Source organism: Corvus cornix, chromosome 14 (genome assembly GCF_000738735.6).
Source record: "Corvus cornix cornix isolate S_Up_H32 chromosome 14, ASM73873v5, whole genome shotgun sequence".
In the NCBI taxonomy this organism is placed as follows: domain Eukaryota; kingdom Metazoa; phylum Chordata; class Aves; order Passeriformes; family Corvidae; genus Corvus; species Corvus cornix.
This window is the reverse complement of record NC_046344.1, coordinates 11,000,239-11,025,567: the sequence shown is the minus strand read 5'-3', so window position 1 is coordinate 11,025,567 and position 25,329 is coordinate 11,000,239. Positions and strand designations below refer to the sequence as shown.

Below are 25,329 nucleotides of genomic sequence, written 5' to 3'. Positions count from 1 at the left end.
TACCCAGGTAACTGTCTCAGGAGGCTGCTTCCAGCGCGACTCAAGATGGCCAGCTTATTTACACCATAAAATTGTGTCTTAAAATTTAAACTGAAAGCCTTTGTTTCAGCCTCTCTGAACAGCCAGAGAAACAACACAGAAGAGAAGGATTTCATACCAAATTCCTATTTTCTGTCAGCAAATGCCTTCAGAATTACAGTTGAATAATTGCAGGCAGATTGAAGAGCTTCATGGATGTTTTGAAGTTATATGTATTGTCCACAGATGTTCAGCTCAGTGAATTTGAGTGTGTAATAGCCTGTGATGAAGCGTGCATGCCCTATCAGTGTCCCTGGGGAGGACTCTGAAGCCATTTTACAGTCTGCACTGAGCAGGGAATATAAAAGGAGATCCTGCTAAGCCAAGTCCCCAGGAGTTAAATTCCCAGTCAGGGTTTGAAACTATTCAGGGTGTTACTAATAACAGACACATCATTAACTGCAGCCAAACTCATTTACATTCTTTATTTTGAAAGAAGAGAATTGGGATTAGAGGACTGTTCTTCCTCCCAGCCAAAGGGGTGAGCAGTGGAGTAATGAGGTGTTACCCAAGAGACTTCTTGATTTCTTGTTCTCATGTTTATTGATTGTCAGCCTCCATGGAGCACATGTCGCTACAGATTTGAACTGGAAAAAAGCTTCTTCTTGAGTGTTTTGGTAGCCTGGTATGTCTCTTGTTTAGATTTTAATAATTTAATAGCTATAGTTGTAAAATCAGTATAGCAGAACTTGTGTGTTTTTCGACAAAGATGTTGAACACTGCCAGTCCCAGTACTGACCCCTGAGAAACACCACTTGTTGCTCCTTTTCACGTGGATGTCGAGCCATTGACCACAACTCTTAGTGTGCAACCATCCAGCCAATTCCTGATCACTGAGTGTTCCATCTGTTTCTCCAGTTCAGAGACAAGTATTTCAAGTATCACCCCCAATGATCTAATACTGCTGAAGGCATTTCAAACACCAGCCAGCCTTTGCCATTCACACCTGAGTAGTTTAAAATACCAGCACTACAGCAGCCTCGTAAATCAGCAGCATGTTGCATCTTTTTCTTACAGATGTGGCAATGTTGTCCAGGGAAGTTAATGACTCAGGCACCAGGAAATGACCTTCCAGGTAGCAAATGTTCAGCAGTTCACAGTATTCCATTTATAGCACAACAGATGATCTAAAATGTCACCATTGCTCTGGAGAAAACCAAGTGCTGCATCCATACGTAGCTGGAGGCCATGTCAGTGGGAGAAGAGTTTCCCTTGATGGCTCAGGCAGTTAAAAGTCCTGCTTATCTATTACAATATGTGCTGTCTTTAGCAGCCCTATGTTTTGGTAATAATATATGGTAATTTTCTCATGATGGGTGTTGGAAGTCAGGACTGGAGCAGTGGTGGTTTTTGAATGTTTCAAGGCACACTACGAGTCTCAGAAGTTCTTGCTGTGTCTTGGTGATGCTGATCCTGCTTATCTATCTCAGGAACACAGACACGGAGAAAGAGAGAAGGGATAGAGTTTGCCCAAGGCTCCCTCCATGGCAAACAGACCAGAGCAGAGCCCCTTGGTTCTCAGCCTGCTGACTTCTTTAGCGCAAGGTGAAAAGCTGTTTCCAACAAAATAGATTTTGCATACCTTCCTCTGGGGTGTCTGTGATCCTGTAGTATGCTCAACTGGTACTATTTTGTGTTAAGCTCTACATCAAAGTTTCTTATGTGAATTCTGTGGCATTCCTATGATGTGTACCTAGAATGTGGGGACTTTTTAATGCAGGACACTGGAATTGTGTGAAGTAGCCTGAAACAAAATGAGGACTATGTATCAGAATGTTTTCACAAATTTAAACTTTCTCTATCACATTCATTGTTGTTTCTCTTCCTAGGGGCAAATTCTAGCTGAGGTCTGGATGGGGATGATATATATTTTCCCTCTTTTGGGTAGTCAACCACAATTGTTAAAGTGGTGGGGAAGCAAAGTGTGGTTTTAATATTTAGTTATACTTAGGGTCCACTCTGACCTTATTTTACTTCCCTCAAGATACATTTCTGGATGTGGTGCCAGGAGGCTTTCCAGCTGGAATGGAGGGACAAGAGAGAGGAGCTTTGCTTTTGTTAGGTTTGTGTCAGGGACATGATTCCTGAAGTCCTCAGAGCTGCTCTCCCTGGTTTGGCCAGGAGCACGTGGGACCCCAAGCCAGGCAGCAGGATGGCTCATCCAGTCTAAGAGCTGTGCTTGCAGAAGCAGATCACTTGGTGGCCAAGCTTCAGTCCTTCCAGGACACCTAATAGGTGCCCTGGCAATATGGACTGCCTGGGCACAAAGGAAATATCTGGCTCTAGGCCCTTGGACCACTACATTTCCTCAAAATGTTCCCAAAATATCACATAACAGAGTATTGTCCTGCCTGAGCTCCCACTTGCTCAGACATTATTCGACAGTCCTCACCTCACATTGTTCTCAGTGCCCAGGAGCATTCAGAGCTTCAAAACCTGCATGGATAGATTAAAAAAAAAAAAAAAAAAAAAAAAAAAAAAAGGAGAAGAAAAGAGGAGAATGCATTAGTCAGAGTTTAACAGTTGCTTTCCAGGAAAATGTCATGTTTTTGCAAGCTTGAAAGTTTTCCCTGGATACTGAGTCATTTCTGCAGTTATTCTGGGCCATCAGACCATGATACGGAGTTGTATTTCTTCACGTGGTTGCATAACAGAAATAAGTTATGACGAGTTCATTCAGCATCTTGTGGATGATTTGGGAAAGTATGTGACAATAGCCACAGGTCAGGATAGCTGACAGTCAGGTTACATTATTACAACTTGCCAGAAACCAGACCAGAGGGCAACATCCAGTATGGCAAAGCCCATTTCTGGAGATGTTTTCATCACAGTTTCCTGTACCCTGTATACCTTCTATTCTCACCTTTATGGAACATGGAAAGGAAATTGTTCTAGGCAAGTTAAAATCAAAGACTTGAACTGTAAATAATGCTTTTGTTGGTAACAGACTGGGAAGAATGGTGTAGATATATTGATATTATTGCACATGAAGGATCACAGCAGCCTGATATCATCCAGTGAATGTAAATCTGATTGGGCCTTTGTATTTTTATGCTAGGGTCACAAAGGGAGAATCTTGTGTATAATTTATAGAAAGTCACCTTGTAAGGAAAAAAAAAATCGAAGAGTTCCCAGCCTTGCGTGAGAACAGAAATGAAGCCCCTGCCAAACCCTTTTTCTTTCATACATCGCTGACCCACCTTTGCTCTGTCAGATTCCTACATCTCTGAACAAAGCCTCTGGATTTCTGACAGCAGAGGTTGTCTTTGAAATCTACCTTTCTTCTTCTCTCCTCACTGTCACTGTGTGCTGTCCAGCCTTCAGTCAAGAGAATCAGTTTTAGTTCGGTACTAACATCTGATTCGTGCTAGAACCACCCAATTTTCTTCATTCTTTTCATTTTCCTGAGCAGCCCAGAGGCTGAGGGAGTTGTGTTGCCATTCAATCTCTCAGCTTTGGACACAGACATCTTTTGTGTTCACCCCTAAATATATAAGCACTTGTTGTGTGGAAGATGATCATCGCGTGAATTGGAGAATATTCACACAGAAAGCAGAAAATTCTGTGAGAATTACTGGAAAACTTGGCTTAAAATTGTAGTTATGGTACTGTAATTTTCAAATCAAATAATAAAATCTTCATTAGTGGAACATTTCTACCCTTTCACATGTATTCTGAACAGCAAAATATCGAAGTAGGTTTCAAAATGGAAACCTGTGAAGCACAACTGGATTAGTGATCACATGTTGACAGTAAAATCTTGCTCAAAATGTGGTTCCTTCTAGGAACCTGTCTAGGTACTTTACTCTCTTAGAAGGCTGATGCTGATCAAACTCTGTGTGTCATGTGTACCCAGTAACACTGAAATTTTAGTGTGTTTGGGTAGGTTTTGATATCATCCTAGTGACCAAACTGCAGAGCTCACTCAATAATATGGTGTTCCCTGGCCAAAAGTAAACTAGAAAGGGCTTTCTCCTTGTGTGTGAATGAGAGCTTTCCTGCAGACTCATTGCACAAGAGTGCCTGGAAAATGGCACCCCAGGGTTTTCCAAATCAGGGTCTGACTGGCTGCACCCCATTAGCTCCTGGAGAAATTATTTGTATTATTCCACATAAAGGTGCCTCAAGGAACGAATGTCCTTCCTGCTGCCTGTGGAAAATAACATTCAGGGAGTGATGGTTTGGTACCAATTCCTTGTGTCTTGTACTTTGGACAGTTTCTGTGCTGTGATGGCCCATGGAAAGTACCCCATGCAGGGGGATTTGTTAGGAGGCAGGAGGGAAGGCAGCTCTGCCCTTCCATGTGTGGTGTATTTGTCTCGGGTCTTGTGATAAGGAAGCAGCTGTGCCACATGTATTACATAACACAACTGTTCTGGCATCTGTAGTCAGATGCTCTCAATCACATCCAAATTTCCCTTTGTACTGCAGTTAGAATGGGACTGGTATTTTGCTTTACAGAGATTTAAACCAACCAGGGAGGCCTCTTTAAAGGGTGTTTACATCCATTGAGTCTACTTGACATCATGGAAGTGTTATATAACATCCTTTATGTGATGGAGAATCTAACCCTCCTATTAGAGTAGAAAAATAGCTAAAATAAAGTAATTGATTATTAAAAAAAAAAAAACAATAAAAAGAAGAGTAATTGAGGAAAGATTATTTGGCTATCAGAATTGCCAAAGTATTTATATAAGCTGCACTTCTTTCTATCCAACATGATCAAAAAATCTCTGGGAATATTCTGCTTGAAGAGAATGTCTAAGTTTGTAAGAATCCTCTAGTATACAGTGAAATACCTTTGTAAGCCTGTGTGCTGAGCAATATCTTACACTTTAGTTTGTTGTTTCAAGCTATTTTGACATCAACTAGAACAGCCTCTAGTTACTCTGACTCTTGCTTTATAAAGTATTTTGGTATAATATTATTTTTCAGCTGTTGAATGTAGACCAGTTAAAGGTGGATTTCCATCATTTAAAAGGCAGTGTGAGTATTTTGCCAGTGATATGATTAAAATTAGTTGATTAATATTTCCTAGCAAGCTGCTTAATACTTTTAAAAAGCAAATTTTGTGTCAGGTTCCATGAAGACTAAAACAAATCCAAAAGGATCATAGATCATGTAATAGCCTGGGTTGGAAGGGGCCTTACAGCTGAGTGTGTGACAGACTATGCAATGTCCTGGGCTGCATTTGTGCTTTTCATTTCTACACTGGATGGTCATGACAGGCTTTCAGGTACTTAGACAAAAAAAGTTGGTTCATCCAGAGTGTGAAAGAGTGATTTATGTAAAGTGATAAAAGAATAGGAGAGGTATGATATGAAGGCAGAGGGAATATTTTTCATTAGAGGAATGGAAGTTGGGAAATGCAGAAAAGCAGTTGACAGTTCCATTATCAGGTTTCTGAATTTCCCAGCTGTTTTAACTGCTGTGCTATAAAATATGACTCTGCTCTACTATCTTGCTTTCATAAGACAAAGCTCATATCGTGGCTGTAACAGCAGTTTTACCACCCCAGCACGGAGTGAAATGCAGCTGTGGCATGAGCTGAGCAGTGCTAAGAGCAAACAGATCAATCTGCACATGTGGGAATGCTAGGGAGCCACAGCAGAGCTGTGCCTGTGTCACAGGCACTTTGAGAGTGGCATCACTCGCTCTGGCTGTGGATGGAGAAAATCTAGGATGAAAGAAAGAATTTCTGCACTTGTTAGAAGATGAAATGTGTGTTTAAGCAGTGGGAAGGATTTTATTTTGAACTAACATGGGTGTTAGGTGGTATTTGCCCTCTTGTAACACTGTCAGATCCAAAGGTCTGGTGAAATGATCTTTCCTGCCAGTTTCCCTCAGTGAATATCTGTCCTTGAGGCAGGCAGAGGCCAGGCAGATCCAGGATGATTAAAGAGATGTCTTTTCCTTGCAGCCTCTCCCCCTGATTTTCTTTGCAGATTTGGAGAAACACCCTGATTTTCACTTTACCTGTGCAATCTAATGTGAAATACACATTTTCTTTGCCTTTATTTGCAGTAGCCAAATACTGTTTGTATTAAAAGCTTGTCATTTCACCATGCTGAGAGTGTCTTCTTTTGTGAGAGAACCTTTCACACGTGGTGTACTGATTGTAACATCTTAACAATTGAAGCATTGTTGTTAAACTTCCATTTTCCTTAAACTATCTGCCCTGAAAGGTCAAAATACTTTAATTCTGAGGCAAGGCATCTGCCAGTGATTGGCTCACTGACTTGCCCGTATATAGTGTGCTTTTCCCCTGACTAATCTACCTATTCAGTGAATTGAAAATAATTAATGGAAGTCCTATGCCAAGTTTTCAGTCAAATTCACTTGGTTGCAAGTATTTTGGCAGGGTATACAGGAGGGAGTATTGTGATATCTGTAAGAAATTATATCAAATGTCAGGTTCCTTCTGTGACGTTTCACATAGAATAGATGCTCTTCACAGCAACAGTTAAAAGCCCTTGATCCTGTGCAGTGGACCATTGCAAGTATAAAAAGTCCCAGCTAGCAGTTTTGTTCATGGGAAACTGTTCCTTTACAAAAGCTTGTGAGTGCACAGTGGCTTTTCTGCCAGCTCTGTGCTAGCAGTAGGACACTGGGAAAATCCTTTCACAAGGTGAGAGCAAGAAAGCTGCTGAGAGCTCAGAGAGGGTCCTAAATGTATTTGTTTACATTGCAGCTCTCTTGGCCATCCTTGTGAAGGCAAGGTGAGCCCTTCTGCCTGGGATAGGGAGCTGTCTCTGACTGCCAGAAATGTCTTTTGAACAGGTAGTGCCCAAGCCTCTGAAATTATGTGTGAGCAACTGTTCCCACACACTGGCCACTCTTCTACTCAACACAATTAGGAAATGGCAAGAAAGTCATCAGTGGGATGCATTTCATGGCAGCAAACCCAAGAAATGTTGTTGTTCTCCCATATTTTACCAAGTATGAGATCACATCTTGACAGGCTGGGTCAACGGGCTGAGGGCAACTGCATAAGGTCCAGTAAGGTGAAGAGCCAGTGTGTGCCCAGGTGGCCAAGAAGGCCAATGACCTCCTGGTCTGTATCAAGAATAGTGTGGCCAGCAGGACAAGGGCAGTGACTGTCCCTTGCGCTGGGCACTGCTGAGGCCATGCCTTGAATGCTCTGTCCAGTTCTGGCCCTTCAGTGCAAGAAAGACATTGAGGTGCTGGAGAAGGTCCAGAGAAGGGAATGGAGCTGGGGAAGGGTCTGGAAAACACATCTTATGAGGAGTGGCTGACAAAGCTGGGGCTGTTTAGCCCAGAGAAAAGGAGGCTCAGGGGGGTCTTATCTCTGTACAACTCCCTGAAATGAGGGTGCAGCCAGGTGGGGGTTTGATATCTCCTGCCATGTCTCAAGTGAAAGGATGAGACAGGTGAGTTTCAGATGAGATATTTGAAAGTTTTTTCTCACTCAAAGAGTGGTCAGGCATTGGAATAAGTTGCCCAGGGAGGTGGTGAGGTCGTTGTCTCTGGAAGCATTTGGGAGGCCTCTGGACGTGACACTTGGGGATGTGGCTTAGGGGTGATTATGGTGGTGCTGGGTTGGTGCTTGGACTGGATGATCTTGAAGATCTCCTCCAAACTTGATGATTCCATGATGTACCCAGAGAACAAAGGAAAGGTAATTTTGGTCCAATGCTTCTTTAGTTTTTTTTCTTTTCTTTACAAGTGAACAGGATTTAGATCTGAATGAAGGACAATATTATTTCTAGAAGAGTTTAGACATTAAAACATAAAATTAACAAATGAATAGTATACTGAAGGTATCTCTGATTTATTTAGCCAGCTCTATATGCTGAATGTGTACAACCTGGTGCAAAACCAAGGGGAGTCAGTACTTTTCTAATGACTTCAGCATAATTTGAGCCAGGCATTACAAGGAACAAAGAAAATTGACAGATAATTTACGTGAAAGCAATTTCATAAAATCCAGACAAGTTGTTCTTATTTTGTGATGTGTGTACATTGTATTCACCCGGTGCCAAACACATTTTGTAAAGTGTATCGACTGTTCAAAGACAGTTTGTAAACAGAAAATTCTAGCCTTTCCACCCACTTGTTGTGTAGGTGTCACTTTTGGGCAAATCACATTTTGGAGAAAGCCAACATTTTTAAGGGGCAAGAAATTAAAACGAAATGTATTATATTAAATGTGACTAAAAAATTAATTTTTAACCAGAAACAGGAACTTAGATTGAAATTCTTTTTGGTCTTTGAGGAGACTGGTTTATTGAATTTTATAATTAATAGCAATAAAACACACCTTGTAGAAAGAATTTTTTTTTCAGTAAGATTACCAATTTGGCTGATACAACAGAAAAGGTGACAGCAGATGGGGGCATATGAGGGCACATGTCTCTAGGGTTTAAAAAGTAGACAGACATAAGATAGAGTATACAGTAAGCAGATTAAAACATCCTCAAAATTGTGTATTTTGCTACTGTTGCCCTGCAGTTCAAGGACAAATGAATTAACTGCAATCCCATGACATTTTTCCTTCCCGAAAATGTCTGACAGGTTGATCACAAGGTCTTTTGCCATCTTAATTTATGAGTCTGATGGCAAAAATCAGGAATTTCTAGCATTTGTTGTTTTATATGCAATATAACTGCTGCCATTTTGGATGCTTCTGTCCTGAGAGGTGTCTGTGTAACGACTGAGCAATCACTGATAAGAGTTCAGAGCTTGAAGTTGCTCTAAGATTTTTGATTGCCTCATCTAAGAAAAGGCTTTTTGCCTTTGTGTTAGTGAGAATTTTTTTCAAGAGCTTGAATAGCTAATTTATTTTGCTCGGTGAAAGGACATGTTTTTATTATTTTAAGGAAAACTGAACCAGGCTCTCAGCTGATGCAAACAGAGCAGCTTAGTTTTATCTGTTCCAATGGGACTGTGATGATTACTACTGATCATTGCTCAGGTCTTTGTGTTTTTTGTGAAATGTTGCTCACATATAAGATATTCTGAACTATATTCTCTCACATCAATTAGCTTGTTTACAAGAGGCAGTAATTGCATTTGTCCATGGAAGCATATGGATCAGAGCACAGTTTCAGGCAATTAAGTTCTATTTTTGCAACTCACTGAATTATAGATCCTGAAGCTCCTTTCTTATCTGATTTTGATGGATTAAGTGATTTATCCTACTTTAATCTTAAAGTAAAACTGTATATATAATGTAGTCATACTTAAAACTCTTTTGGTTGTGTCTTGATTACTTACTTAATTCTTAAATATTTAATTCTTAAAACTCTGATGAGTTAGGATCTATCATGTTTAGTTGAGAATGATGATTTATTAGATGTTAGAGGTACATCTTGCCCTCTCACTGCCTTCTTAGAGCTATCAATTTTAAAATAAGTGGAAAAATAAAGGACTTTAAAATTTAGGTTTTACAATTTGCAAATTTCAAAATATGCTGGTTTTGTTTCCCTCAGACTCAGCTGTGTAGACATTGTTTGATAGCTGTTGAGGACCTTGCAGCTTGGCTTCTCATCAGAGGAAATATCATGATGGGCTCTGGTTTAACTCCTCATGTTGAGCAATACAACTGAGCAGGTGTGTTAAAACACTGGTGAATGAGGGTCACCAGATGATAGGAAAACCTATTCTTCCTGAGGCAACAAGTCATGGTCAATGTGTCAGAGATCAAGGCAGAAATCCTTGAACAGATCTAAAAGCAGCAGCTTTTGCACACTGTTGCATAACTCAAGGACTGCATAGGATATGCTGTTCCTGGGGTTTTGGCATGAGAAGGAGCAGGAAGGATTTTGGCAATGCAGTTTGTATGCCCCTGCCTTTGTCCATGCTCTGTCATGTTTCAAAATCCTTAAATAGATGCATTCAGCCACCGCCTCTGGTTCAGCATAGTGCACTTTAACGAAGTGTAGAATGTTAAACCCCACCATATGTTGTTTGGCTGATTGTGACTTAAATTGTTTAATAGTGTGCATAGAACCTGTAAGAAGAAACAGAGTATGATGTTGAATATCAAAGGAGGATTTAGATCTAATTCGTGCCCATGCTCAGGTAATCACCCAGGTGGGACACAAACACTCTTGGAGGACATGAGGACTGTCACAGAAAATCAGACAAAGCTACCTTTAGACTAGATATTCAGAAGAAGATTTTTACAGTGAAGGTTGTAAAACACCATCAGAAGTTGCCCAGAGACTTGCAGATGATACCTTCAGAGTCAGGTGAGAGAGGTCTCTCAGCTGACAGGTTCACACCCCCAAACAGTATTGAATAGTTTTGATGCCTGAAGAGGTCAAAAGCATTTTGATACTGTCTCACTCTGTTACTGCACCCCCAAAGCTGTCAGGGGTTTTAGGGACATGAGCTAAGACCTCACAGGCAGCAGATCTGCATCTTCCTCAGCTGTACCTGGGACTGTGGAGACACACAGCATGCAAGGGACACTGTTGCCACGGCCCAGCCAATACTGTGAAACCAGTTTGTGTCTTCAGGTGGGGCAGGAATGCCAGGGCACCCTTGTAAAGATCCTTGATGGCATGACTGGGCTTTTCAGAAGGACAACACTGTTCCTATGGAAATTACTCCCACTGCTACTCATCCACGGACCACAGGAGTGTGTGTGTGGTTAATTACAACAGGGCCTTTTGCCTGAATGGTACTAGGATTGGAATGAAGGTCCAGCATTTCTGATGACTGTCAGACATTATTTTACTCATTTCTCTGGGGAATCAGAGGTGGCACTGACAATTTCCTCTATTTCAGCTTTTGTAATTACTAAGACTGCTTAGAGAAACACCTTCTCTCTGTGTTGGGATACAGACTTATATGACCTACGTGGTGTTTGTGAGCAATCCTGCCTCATGGACAGAGTCACATTCCCTGGTGCAAGGATATCTTGCCACGTGAGATATCACAAGTTTGGCATGTCTGTTTTTTGTTTCAGTTTCCCTTTCTCACACATTGTCAGTCAGCCTCAGGAGAGGCTTGGTTTTACATTCGAAGGGCAGATTTACAGAGCAGCAATTTGTCAGTTCACCTAAAAGATGCAGGTGTGATGCTTCAGCTCACAACAAGGATGTGATTCCTGGCTGAACAAAGCCTGACATGCTCCTAACTGGCTTGTTTACACCATCAGCACAGCCAAGCTCTCCCGTTCCTCAGATTAATTGGGAGCTGCAGCCAGCAGGTATCCGGTGTCGCTGTAAATTGCTGGTGGTTGAATGACTGAAAATGAAACTGAATCTCTGCCTTAAACGTGGTGGAGTAAGAAATGCAGGCTGAGCCCACAGACCTGTGGCTCCTGCAGCTCCAGCTCTGGAACAGGGAATATCCCCTATAAAACACTGCCCTGTTCTGCTGTCCCTGGGCAGCTCCAGGGTGGAGCTGGGGATGCTGTGACTGTCGAGTAGCAGTGACACAGAGGTGCAATGCAGTAAATGCAGCCCTGCCAGCTGGTTACCAGCTCTGTGCAGCTGCTAACTACTGACTGTAATGCAGTAAAGCAAAGCTCTGAGTTAGCAAAAGTTCTTAGAAAATCTCCCTTGATTGAGGGTTTGGTCTCTCTGCTTCACTTCGTGCCTTGGAATCGCTTTCCTCGTTTTTTTGTCTGCCTGTAACCTGTGGTGCTTTTCAACTATTTTAAAGTGCTACCTCCTCATCAATCTCAGTGTTTCAAGCATTTTTCTTCATGCTTTCACTTCCTTATTTTTGATTACAATGTCCTCTCTTGGCTTCTTAGTGTTCATAGTTAGGTCTCTTTTCATTCTCATCCAAGTTTTAAATCTGTGGTCTGTCTTTCAGGCCCCTTAAATCCACACTTTTGTTCCTTTCATGCTTCTGAAATCCTGACCTGAATTTTGGCATCTCTTTTTGACAACTGCAGTCTGTTTTGTCTTTTAATTTTTATTTTTCTAACATCTAAAACAATAGCAGAAAACCCTCTCCTAAACCTTGTATCCCAAATTTAATTTTTCTTGAATAACTTTCCTTTCTTTAGAACTAATCTGAGGTGCCCTACAATCTTTCTCACAAGCACTTAGTATTTCATTCTTATGACACTCTTATTCCTTTTGTCATATCCGGCCTCTTGCTCCTCTTTTTGAGGCTTGAGTCAAAATGGAGGCCTCATTTTATGGTTTTAGTGGCTTTTGATCAATTCCTAAAGCCCTCCCTCCTGTATCCACAGAGAACCTCTTTCCCAGTCTGTTGCAAATGTCACATCTCCCTCTTTTCTCTCTTATACAATAACAGGAGGGAACGGGTTGCTCTGTACTTGTTAAGCCTTGTACAACTCTCCAAAATATACAAGAAAATCTCATATTTATCTATATTTAATAGTATTGAATCTCCAATCTGTTGGCTCACCTCAATATAAATGCAACAGAAAATGCTCAATATGTTTGCTTTGCCAGGATGAGAAAATTAATATTTTATTTCTTTTATTAAATAAATAATGGTTTGCAGGGCTACCATCCCTTGAGCTATAGAGATACTGCATTAATTACCACCCCAGCCCTATTCCCTTCAATCCTCCCCATTAACTGAAGGAGAAACACTGATGCACTTTTGTTGTTTTTGATTAAACAAATCCTTTGAGAATTTATTTCAAGCTCAGATGAATTTGTGCAGTTCCTAATTACTTCTGAGAGTGTTTTTTTCCTCCTCCCTTGGACAAACATGCCCCTCAATGCAAGTTTGCTCACCTGTGGTAGCACAGGTTCGAAGGTAGTGAGAGAGCAGTTCTAAGTCTCCAGCTCTTGTAACTTCTTTCTCTAAATCTCTTTTTATTTTGACCTCTTTAATAGCTGTTGTTAGCATCTTTATCACATCAGGACTGTCATTCCAGTAAGTTCTCCACATGCTCCTCCCTGGCTGCTCTGCCATGTTAATCTGCTTTCTGTGCTGAAGATGACTGGAAGCCATCTATCCACTCTGTGCAGCACTCCAGGGTCTTGCAAAACACTTTGGAGAGCGTATTTATTTAAACATTACCATAAATGCAAAATGAATGTCATGCTTTTCACAAAATAGCCTTGAGTAGGTTCATTTTATGAGAAGCTCTCTGTGAAATCTCACTATGTGCTAAAAGAACAGCAAAATGTTTTTTGGGGAAAGTAGAGAGCAGATAGGGAGTCATCAAACACTAGAAAATTAATCATGGCTGGATTATCCAAGCTAATCAACGTTGCAAAAATATTAGTGCTCTTGCAGAATTTCTTCACCTACTGGCAAACTATTTAATATGTTTTAAACAGTACTGAAAGAGTCACACAGTGTCTTTCAGGTTTTAGACTTCAAGATTATTTACTCTTTTTGTACCAAGTCATGGTATATGTAAAACTAAAGCAGTAATCAAAGCAGCAGAAATCAAGCTCAGGCCTCTCCTGTTCCCTGCAGGTGAAACTCTGGGGCTACTTTTACCTTTCTGCAGATTCTTAGGTTCCCGGTCTCTAAATTTCTGCAGAAGAAGGTTTAAATTCCCTCAGGCTTTCAAAGCCCTGAAACACCTATCTCCAACTTCTTGTCCAAGTGTTTTAGCTACGAGACACCATAGTCCTGTATTTGCTGTCTCTAGGAAAATATTCCTGGTGAACTCCTGATTCTTACAATGTTGGTATGTGGTGCCTACTTTGGGGTTTAGGTCTGCTCACAGGAGGTGTCTGCCTTCACACCAGCTCATGAAAGAATGAGGATTTAGTCCACAAGTGGTGATACAGTTTTGCTCAGAGAGCTGAGCACTTCTACTGTGTTCCAAGCCGACAAAACTTAGTCCCTTGTTCATGGTCCTGGGTATTAGAGGAGGGAGAAACAAGGGCTGATGCAGCATAGAGTGATTAAAGAAGAGAAACCCGTTGGGACAGTCTTGGACATGGAGTTATGTTTAAATGCACAAATCTGTCCCACTTAAAGTTAATCAGAAGCTGAGAATTTTTGTGATTGGGGAAAAATTAAGCATGCACTTGAATGTTTTCCTAAATTAAAACCCCGACTATGTTTTTCTTCAGTTAAAGATGGGCGTCTTGGAGGAAACCAAATGTTGGACTATTTATAGTGGAATGTTTAATGAGATCATATGTCTTCATGGATAAAATGGGACAAATTAAGATCAGTGATGAAACCGGGGATGTATTCCTACTTTCCACTTACACCACAATTATATCTTGTATTTCTAAAACTCCATGAACTTCTGGTAGTAATTTCTAATAGTAATTAGTAGTAGTTAATTTAACAGCTGTACATTATTAAATAATTAGCCTGTATATAAGTTATCATAATTTTCATATGGTAAGATCTGATTTTAATGAGTTTTTCTACCCATCCTCATTATTGTATGATGTGATAGCTGCTTGCTGTAAGTTACTTTCCAAAGTGTGTATATTAAATCTTATCATTCAAACAAATGAATAGTATAACAGGGAGTCTTAACACTGTTTCTCAGCTAGGGGTTTTTAACAGCAGTTGTGAAAGATTCTTTGTGACAGATATAAAGACATGTTACTAAAATACTTTGTCTTTCTGGAAACCTATCACAGTCTATAAATGTCTCCCAAAATAATGCTGAGAGCATTCTGATATCACCATCCTAAATATACACATTTTTTCTTGTCTTGAAACAAACCACGGAACATCTTTGGTTTGGACTGTCGGGAATAACACTCACCCCTAAAGCGAGATATTTGACTTCCATCTGTTTGGGGGTTGTTTTTTACTTCTTTTTTCCTTCTGGTTCTTCAAGTCTCCTAATTTTTTAACTAGCTTTTTCTTTTGAAGGAACCTTATTTAACTTCTTTCTGAGTTTTGAGTGTTCAAGTGAAACACAAAGAACCAGCAATGTGCTAGCAAAAGGATTAGCATAATTTAGAAAGAGGAATTCATCCTCTCACTCTAATGGAAAACCTGCTAGCAACAACTTGATGCCTTTGTTCACATTGTGTTATCTCTTGTGCAGTTATTAATTTACTTTGCTGTGTGAATGACCATGAACTTCCTAACTTTGTTTTTCTGACTGTGGCATTCGCTCAACACAGACCCTGCTGCAGAGTCTGTCACTCTTAGCATGAGGAGGGTCACCTGAGGTTTGTGATCATGTCTTTCATTCTTTCTGCTAAAGATCACTTTGACTTTTGGTAATACATTGTGACTTAGGATCACAGGAGAAAGCCTCCGTGGGCGACTGTTTGGTGTTATTTTTATTCAATACCTTAACCCAGTTGCATATTTTGTGTTTTATTTTCCAAAATGGTTTTGTTTTCAGCTACAGGCATGGGTAAAATGTACATATTTCATTAATTCTCTAGGGTTTTTAGCTTAGTGTTAAGACATATTTTGGTAACTGAAATGAAAGATAATGTATCTCAAGGGTTCTGCTGATCTGAAGCTAATAATAAATATTCTGCTGTTTACAGAAGTCAGCAGTACTTTGGGGCACTGACCATAGTAAATAGCAGAGTCCAGCTTCCAGCAGCCACCAAGCACTCCTTAGGGAAACACAGATTTCTTCAGCAGGTGAAGCGGATCTGTCAGGCAGAAGCAAAGATCCAGCCTTCCCTCCTGCCTGAGACCAGGCCCACAGGGAGCTTCCCAGAGGGACTGGATTTCCCAGGATTGATGTTTAACACCAGTGAGGGGTCAGTAGTTTCATTTCTAGTACTTGAAAGGCTCCCCAGAATGTCTACCTTACAAAAAGCTGTTACTGTTTGAGGAATAGCTATTGTGGGGTAGAAACAAGAGACACACATCATTTTAGGGAAAACACTGGTTATAAAAGTACCTGAGAAGTCTTGGCCTCAGTGTTTTCAGCGGAGGGAGGCTGTGGAAAAGGCGACATTTTCAGTTGCATGGGATGCACATTTTCTTATCACTTTTGGTTTTTAAGGTTAAAAGAGGAATAAGGGAAGGAACGTTTCGAACAAAATAGTCCAGAGAAATACGATTTTAATACAGAGAAACTAATCAAAACTAAAGACTCTTGGAGTTATCTGCCTGGGTAAACCAGGTCAAATTCACCTTTTAGCTGTACTGGAATGACTTCTCTTTGTGTAGGAGGAGAGAGATCTATTTTGGAGGTATCTTCCTCTGCTGAGGAACTGATAAAATACCGAAGGTGTTTTCTTAACGGAGCTTGCATTTCACCATCCATTTATGTAAGGAGGATTGATACCTTTTTTTGACAATCTGTCATAAGGTAACACTTCTAAGGAAGTGCCAAGGATCTTTGAGCACTGATTTAAAGAAATATCTACTTCAGCATTTGAAATAAGGAAGAAAACTTTCCTTCCCACAAAAAAACACATCTTGGAAGAGTGTAGAGCTGAAAATATGTGCTGTCCTTCCATGAGCAAATACCACCAGATTTATTGTAGAACAAGCACTATGTTCATTGTCACAGCTGTAAAAACTCTGATGTTCTATCTAGTAAAGCATCCTTTTAATTTTCTTTTGTTTATAAATCTTTCCATTATTTCTCTCAAGTAAAACATTTATTTTTTTCAATTCCTCTGCACTGAGGACCCAGTGAAAAAAACAGAATTATTTGTACTGTCACAGTGATACTGGCTTTTCTTAGATAGTGGCGAGATATAGCATTTGTTTTGGATGTGGTGTGTAGTAATGCATGACTGTCTACAATAAGTGTATACAAATCTATCACCTTTATGGATTGCACTGTTGTCTCTACCTTTCATACCAAGTTCTGCTCTGCTTTACTTTGCCATGAGGAGCTACAGATGCAACTGGCTGCAAAGCAGGGCCTGAGGTGAAGACTGGGAAGTTCTTGCAATCTTAGTCTTAGCGTGATAATGCTGCCTAGGGAGGAAGCTTGTGTGGAGCCCATCAGTTAGTGATGATTCATTAGCATGAGGAGGAGCAAAAAGAGATCTCTGAAAGTCTTTGAAGACTTCATATGGTAAAATATCTTTCCTAGTACAGCACCACATGAACCTCTGTATTTTCTGTAACATAAAAACCCTACCTTGTCTTGGAGTCCAGTGTACTGTCAGGAATAACAGGGCTTTTGTCCCTATGACTTGCCTCTGCATTCCTTCTCTTGCTGCCTTCTGCAAAAATACTGGCATTTTCTGGATAACCTGCTGCTTTACTAAGGTGTAGGTTGGCTTTGTGCTAAATGTTATGCAGCAAGAGCAAAGGGCAGTGCATCCTTCCTTGCATGAATTCATGAGAAGGCAATATAAGAGTTCTTCAATTCTTATTTCCCTACAAGTCCTCCTCCAGGAGTGATTATTTTTTTTTGCCCCAAAGATGAGTCTTTCCTGATTAAAAAAATCATGTTAAAACTGGCATTATAATATCACACATGCAAATTTTGCATTAAAGAGAGTGGACTGGGAATAAACTCCTGTTTTTGTAAAAAATCCTACATCCCTGTGTTGCTAAATCCATCATGTTTCCAAAGCAGTACCTGCTGTTCTCAAACAACACATGCTGTTACCAGCTCTGTGCTAGACCAGCTGGCACATTCCTGACCAGGCAGACTGACAGGGCAGGGCAGTGGGAAAGAGGAATGGCTGATGTAAAGGAAAGTGACCTGCAAACATGCTTTTGACCATGGTTAATTCCATAAATACCCTTATACCCCACTGCCTCCTCAGCTCTGGTACTGTTGCAGGAGCTCTAGCACTGGAGCACAATCCCACCTTAAAATATTTATCTTCCCAACAATTTGGTGATATTGGGAATTATTTCTCTTACTATTCATGCACAGGATAGAGCCTGTAAGACTGAAATGCCTTCCTGTGCTGCTGTGTATGCAGGAATGCTAAGACACGCAAAGACTAAACCCAGATTTTCCAAGTTCCCAAAAAAATAAGAAGCAACTTTGCTCCAAATGATAAATGCCTGGCAGGCTTTTCTTAACACCATTAGTCCCTTATTTCCTGAGACTCAATTCAGTGCCATGTCACGTGCAGCAAAGCCATGCCCAGAATGCTCTGCACCCATAAACCACTATTTTTGGATATTGGAAGAGGGATAAGTATAATTTTTCTTCCCACTTCACAGTGGCTAAAGCAGGTCTGTTTTACTGTAAACTAGACACTGATATTGTGTACAAAATATGGCATGCACAGGAAGATGCTGGGCCATGAAATAGAGGTGCCTCTTCATGCAAACAGTGTATTGGAATAACCTAGCAGCACAATGAACTATGGAATATTATCAGTTCTGTGGTAAATTCCAGATTAATTTCATTACAGATGGTCACAGAATTAATATATTGCCAGAATTGCCCCTTGTCCTTTCTTGATGGTTAATAGTTTATCTGCATTTCTTTCACTCTAAAGTGACACTAATAACTTTAATAGTGGGAAGTGTCCTGTGGAAGCACAGCTGCCAAGCAAGGCTCCCATGGGTGGTGGTAATATTGCAGGCAATTGGACTTACTGGGAAGACCTTTAAGAAACGTGACTCTAACACCTTGCACATATATACACAGAGATTCCTCCTTGTCTGAGTTACCTATCAGATGGTTTATTTAACAGGCTGCAGTGATGTGAAGAGTATCTTACTGGTCATCAAGATAGAGAACCTGGGAGAGAAATTCACAGTCAAGATGTACAAAAATCAATGAGTAGCTTCACAAGGCTGAGAAAGTTGAAGCTGCAATATTCTACTTGTTCCAAGTCACAGGATGAAGATTAATAATCTGATTGTTCTAAAAGCAGCTTCTTTGTGTCTTGAATAATTGATTTTTTCTTTTTTTTGAGGGAGAAGCAGATCTACTACTGTTCAGAAATTTTTCTGCTCAGATTTAGGGCCCTGATTTTCTGTGAAGACAGAATTTCACAATACCAGGTCTCCTGCTTGTGTAGAAAACAGGAACTGAGTGCAGCTGGGGCAGTATCTGCCTCCCAGCAGAGGAAGGTCCCTGTTACACATCTGTCGCCGGACTTCACAGGGAAGAGCAGGAGGGGGCACCACTGCTGTTCTAGCTGAAGAGGGGTCAGTGCCCAGCCTCTTTGCTGGCTCAGATTTTGAGAAGAGAGGTTCTACTTGTCTTTTTTTTTCTTTCTGAGCCAGTCTAAGGTCCCACTTTCCTGAAAGCAAATTTCATAGTTGCATTATCTAGGAACAGAGCAGTGTGTTGTGTGAGACTGCTCACTGTACGGATAATCTGAAGGATCATCTTTACCTGAGAGCAATGGGTTCCTTCTCCAGGACTTACCTGGCACCAATAGGTGCTGCCAGTGACTGTGGCAGGGTTGAGTACCCTGGGAACAGAAGTGGCAGGAGCCTAGAGCAATTCTTGAATCTCTAGAACCAACACTAAAGGGTGTCTGGACTGGGTCAGAAGGCAAGGTGATGAAGTACTTACCCCTTAAACTGAATGAGATTATCAATTCCTGGTGTGCAGCACTTGGCAAAATACAAGGACGTGAAGTGAGAGAGATGATCCTGAGTCAGGATCTTGTTTTGGTTCAAAGTCTTCTGTAATGGTGCTTTTACTTCTCCCCAGTTCAGATTTAGAAGAGGCAATGGCAGGGATTGGGAAATCATGTTGATTCCTGAAGGAATTTAATGCTGTTTAACAGGTTTGCCTAAGGAATAGGGAAATAACTCTGTATTCACACAACTTAAGTGAGGAGGAATCATGCAAAATTATGTAAAATCTTGTTCTGTTAAAGAGTCACAAACTTAGCCCATTCATTTCAGCTATGACTGTCTCCATTCAGTTACTAAAAAGGCTCGGTTGTGTCATTTATCCACTCTGTAGCCTATGAATCATTTATCATGGATTTCTCTGTGGTCTGAATTTCTGTTGGACACTGCACCTTGTACCCTACTTTTTCAATGCTGCTTAGAGCTATTTGTGCTAATTTGGACTTTTATCTTGCTCCTGTCACACTTATTCTTTCGGAACTTATTTTGAACAGCTTTCCAAAAGGAACCCTGCAGAGATGTAACCCTTTTCATATGTCTGTCTAATATTGACCATCTCTCTCCATATTTCAGCTCCCTTTGATGCCTCTGCTAAACCAAGAATGGCTAAATGGATACATAATTCATCAGACCTAAAGGAGAGTAGGAAATAATGGGAAAAAATAGCTTGCATTCAAAGTTCAAGAGAACTGCTCATTAGTTGAGTCATTCTTTGCAACTCTTATATTTTATTACAGAGGCAACAGATTTTAACCTGTGGACATCTGGCTTAGAGACTGAGGTCTCCAGGCAACAGTAACACCATCTATCGTGGTATTATAGGTGGTTATAGTAATGTTTCTGCTCTTTTACTTAGATTCAGTTGTCAGGTTTACGCTAGAACAATTTTAACAAGGAATTACCCAGCTGTTTTCATGATTTATCCCCAGAACCACACATCCACTCGCACTTGCCAGTCCTGAGTCTCACAGCACTGCACGATTTCTTCTCTGAAGCCTCTCACTGGGAAGGAGCTGAATTCTAACCTCCAGATCTGAGCCACACTGGAATGGTTGGAAGGTTTTGTAAGGGAAATGACTGCTCCAGGCAAATAATGATTAAATAATAAAAATCTGGTCACCTCAGCTCATAGAAACTCTCTGCCCAGAAACTGCATGTTCCACTGAAAGATGAAATATTCAGTGCTTTCGTGCCAGTGGCTTCCTCATATTCAGCTGGTCAGTAAAGTTTGTATTCGAGAACTTTGACACTTGCTCACACAATTGTGGGATTTTGGTTTTTGTAATAGTGTCCAAAATTCTTTTAAAGGCCTTGTATTTCAGCTGTGTCTAAGCAGAATAGAAGGTAGCTGGTCTAGCAGTCTGTCCCTTTTACTCCTGAAGACTTGGCTCAACAGATCCAAGTCTGAACAAAGACTCTTGGAAAAGCAGAAGGCCAGTTAAATGGATCCTTTTCCTCATGCCAGCACACCTCTTCCTCAGTATTGCCCACTGTTTCCATTCATTAAAGACTTTCAACATGACACTACATGTGGCCTCCTGCTATAACACCTCTTTGCCTGCCTTCACCAGCTGCTGTTTCTTTGTCTTCTTGCGGCCACAATAAGGACAGGCTGTTATGGAGCAGACTATTATTCACGTGCTTCCAGAATTCCTTTGAAATTATTTAGTTTGTCCTGGCAGATGTTTCAGGGATTCTAGGACTGCAAAGTTACCAGCATGATTGCTTCTTGTTTTGGAGATCTGGTAGTGGTGTTACCAGCTGTTGTCATGTAAAATTTTATCAGGTGTTAATCCATATAAAGCGGTTGCCATGCAGTCAGCACTTCCTAGTGTTGTTGAGTCCTCTTAGAATCAGAAAGAAGCAAAACAACCTTTTTTTTTTTTTTTTAATGTCTATCCTGGCTTTATTTTTACTACACTGAATGATCAAAGCATGCATGAGGCCTAGGGAAGAAATGCAGCTTCCCTTGGGGCAGAACTCAATGGTGTGCCTGTCCCGACGTGGTGAGGCAGTGCTGTGGGTGACATTAAGGTGATGTGTGATGTAGTGTGCCTCTCCAGAAATATGACTGCCCTCACAGGAGGGGATGAGGGAATGCATTACTACAATGGTGATGCATTCAGATTCGGAACCGGTATTGCCACGCCATTATCTGGATGTACTTGGGTAAATTTCAGGATTTAACATCCATCAAACTGCCTGACAACACTAAGCCTGCATTTGTGAAATGTCTCATAGGATAGAGGCATAAATCTGAGTTATCTACGTAACAGGGATATTGAGTTATGCTGCACAGGAGAGGCCATAAACATAGCTGCTCCAGAAAGCATTTCTGAGAAGAGAGACCTGAAATACAGCTCATTAATAAAAACAGTGTTACTGTAATACATAGCTCTAACTTTCAGCAGAAGGAATGGAATTATTCTAGGATTATGCCTTCAGGACACACATTTATGTGACTCCTAGGGACGTGCAGTTCCTTGTGTAGAAGATGAAAAAAGCTTTAGCAGTTTTAAATGTCACCTACTACTGAAATTACACTAAATACTACTAAAGAACTATAAGCATAAGTAAACTTAGCTGAAACTGATCATTCTGGCCTTAGCTTGTTACCTGTGATAATTAGAAACAACCCAAAATGTCAAGTTTATTAGACCTCATTGTTTGTCATTTCACTACAGCAATTCTGTGCATCACTTCTATACAGTGATGCCATCTGGAAACTGATGGCATCTCACCAGCACAAAATGGATCTGACAAGAGGGAATCAAGACTATCACTGTGTCTTTTCTCTGGAGTTGTGTTGCTGTTGTGACTTGAATAAAACATTTGTTGGCATTTAATGTAAAATACCCAAGATTCTGCACTGGAACATAGCTCTCACATTTTCAGTAATTATACAGAGATGTTCTTTCCATTCATCAGAGAAAGCATGTGTTACTCTGGAGAAAACTGGTTCCAATGGACTGAAGTACACTTGAGGCACTCATCAGGGTGTTTCAAGACATTCTGTCTTTAGGAATTTTTAGCTTTTTCTTTAAAATCTTGGAGTAGACTGAAGTAAATCATGATGTGAAAGAGCACTGGGTTGCAGCCTGTTCTATAAAAAAACCCAAGTATTTGCTCAGAACTCTAGTGTTCTAAATGTGTGATTGATTTATTTTTATTTAAAACCTGTGATGCATTACTCTGCTTTACACATAACATGAGAATTATTTAATAGGGTGGAAAATGCTGTGATCATACATTGATGAGGCTGCTGGACAGTGTTGTTAGTGCACTCATGGATTGTTACCTCTTTGAAAACAAAATGTAATGGAAATCTCAGATCCCTCTGATCCCTGCTTTGTCACCTATTTTGACTGCAGGAATGTTATTTGGCTCCTTGATTCCAAGCTAATTAACATGTAGGACAGTTAACCCTCTGGTTTTCTGGGGAGGATTAGAGATAGGCACAGCAGTGTGTCCCGGACACGTGTGTTTAACTGTAGATGGATCAAAGGTTGCCAGTGAGGGGATTAAGAACGGGGTACCCTGTTGTGACCACAGCAATAATCACCTTTTTTCCTAAAGAAACCTATGGATAGCTGAGATAAAGGACTAATCCGCTCACTGGTTATGCTAAACAAGCAGAAAACAGTATGAAAACTGATTAATTTAATATGTTAGAAGAAGGGAAAAAAACCAAGGCTTTGTAAGTGGAAAGAGAAAAAGCCCGGTCAGTTATTAATGCTTTCTTTTCTTGCTAAAAGAACAAATGTAACTTTGCCAGGGTTTTTGCTCATAGGTATCCAGGAACTCAACAGTTTGTAAGAGTATTATCCTAAAAATAACCTTAATTACTGCAGAACATATAGACTACTTTCTAGAGCCACTGCTTCTTAATTCATTATAGCTGATCATTACCTGGTAGTTGGGACCAAGCCTTTACATACCCTGACTGGATGGTAGCTGCTCATCTGAGGGGAAAAATACTGTTTAAATTGGGCATGTTCAACAATGCCATTGAGCTTTTGGAGGCTTGATGTAAACTGGTCCCAAAACGAGGAAGGGGCAAACAGAGTTAAAATCCCGTGCTCATAACCAGGCTCTGCCCCTTGGCTGATGAGCAAGAAGATCTCTGCAGGCACAGGAGCACTGTGGCCTTTGAGGCCACACAGAAAGGACAGGTCACAACGGGTGCACTGGCTTTATTCTCACTGACAAACCTAATCCTACATAATCACCAACAAAGCTGAATCAGAGCAGTCTTTCTGCAGGGGCTGTGGGAGTAGTGTCACAGCAAAATTCCTTTCAATTTCTTAAAGAAATTCAGTATAATAATTATTTTATTCTCTCCTCATTTCTTCTCTTTCACTTAGAGCTTTCCTTACTGGGGCAGTCTGTGATTGAAGACAATGGAGTGAGAGGAACTTGCATGCCTGGAAAACAATTAAAGTCACTTGTGATCAGTAGCAGTAATATACTGTGGGGACTTGCAGGAATTATTGGATCTGGATAGTATGCTGGGAACTTCTTTCCTCTACTTCAATTATAAAATGGTTGTGACTTAAAGGGATCACCTACTCCATGCACAAAGAAATGTTGACATGTGGCCAGGTCAGCATGAAGTGTCTGTGCAGTGCCTTAATGGCAATAAATAACTTTATTTCCAAGCAGGAAAGGGTTGTGTTTGGTTTTTCGTTTTTGTTTGGTTAGTTTTTTGTTTTGTTTTTGTTTGTTTGTTTGTTTGTTTTGTTGTTGTTGTTGATTTTGCTGGGGTTTTTTATAGGAAGTTTAGGTTAATTGCTCTGTGAAGAAATTTTAATTGAAAATTAAAGAAACCAACTATATATAATTTTGAGTGCTAAAGGGAGCAGCCTATTAATACTTTTGTTAAGTACATTGTCTATGACATAGTGCCTCAAGTCTTGCCTTTACATCCTTTATTTCACACATAAAGACTAGTGGAACTTGCAGAAAAGTAGATATTTTTGTGGATTGACAAGATACTTTTATGGGCATAAGAATGGGAGGAACCAGTCGCAAAAACAATCAAACAGATGCAAACCCAGTAAAGCTGTCACAGCAGAAATGCACTTGTACTACTTAAAGCTGAGTGCTATGAGAGATTGTGTAATAAAACTAAACTGTGAGTTTGGTATAAGCAAACTTCAAGTTTCAACCTTTTTTCATTAAGTTAAATTTTGTGCATGGGCTGCAGCTGCTTCCTTGAGTGAACAGTTGTCACTGGTATGAACACACAGCTCAGATTAGCTCACCTCCCAAAGCTGCAAAAGGTCTGAAATGCTGCCACAAATTAACATAGGAAATGCAGCTTTAACCAAGGGTGTCAGTGTTCACAACCAATGCATGAGCAAGTTGGATTGTAAAAAAACCCCTTAATTAAAGCCATCTTTGATGTTTGTGTTTATAGGCCATTAGTTTGCTGTGTGTTGTGCAGATGCGCTCAGCTGTTTGCCAGAAAGATCTCACTTGCATAATATGAACTATGATTTTTACTTACAACTGCTTTAACTTGTAACTTCTGGCTTTTAAAGCTTGCTGCTGGTTTTTCAACTTAAGGCTATTTTCCAGGCTTAACTCCCACTTTTTATGAAGTAAGTCATCCTCTCTAAGTAGAACTACTTAAGGCAAGTAGAGAAAACTACTTTCCATCATCTCTGTTTTTTGGCTGAACTCCAGATGAGTAGCCTTCCACCAAGAGTGAAGGCTGGATGGAAACATAAAATCATTCATAAAAAGAATGCTTGTCACTGTCAGGAGAAAGATGAGAATGAGCTGTGCTTGCTAACGAGAAGGAAGTGAAATGTTTTTAATGCTTTTACCGAAATTTAAATCTTTGGCACTGCCCATGGGATA

The 25,329-nt window shown here is 40.4% G+C and overlaps 1 long non-coding RNA gene across 1 annotated transcript; it reads right to left on the bottom strand.

The window, feature by feature from the left end:
* Positions 1–537: 537 nt before the first annotated feature.
* LOC109143621 lies at positions 538–23,582 on the bottom strand. Its single transcript, XR_002043926.3, has 3 exons — positions 19,400–23,582; positions 2,471–2,514; positions 538–1,822 (listed from the first exon to the last, which is right to left on the bottom strand). It is a non-coding gene; the product is annotated as an uncharacterized LOC109143621 (long non-coding RNA).
* Between the last annotated feature and the right edge of the window lie 1,747 nt (positions 23,583–25,329).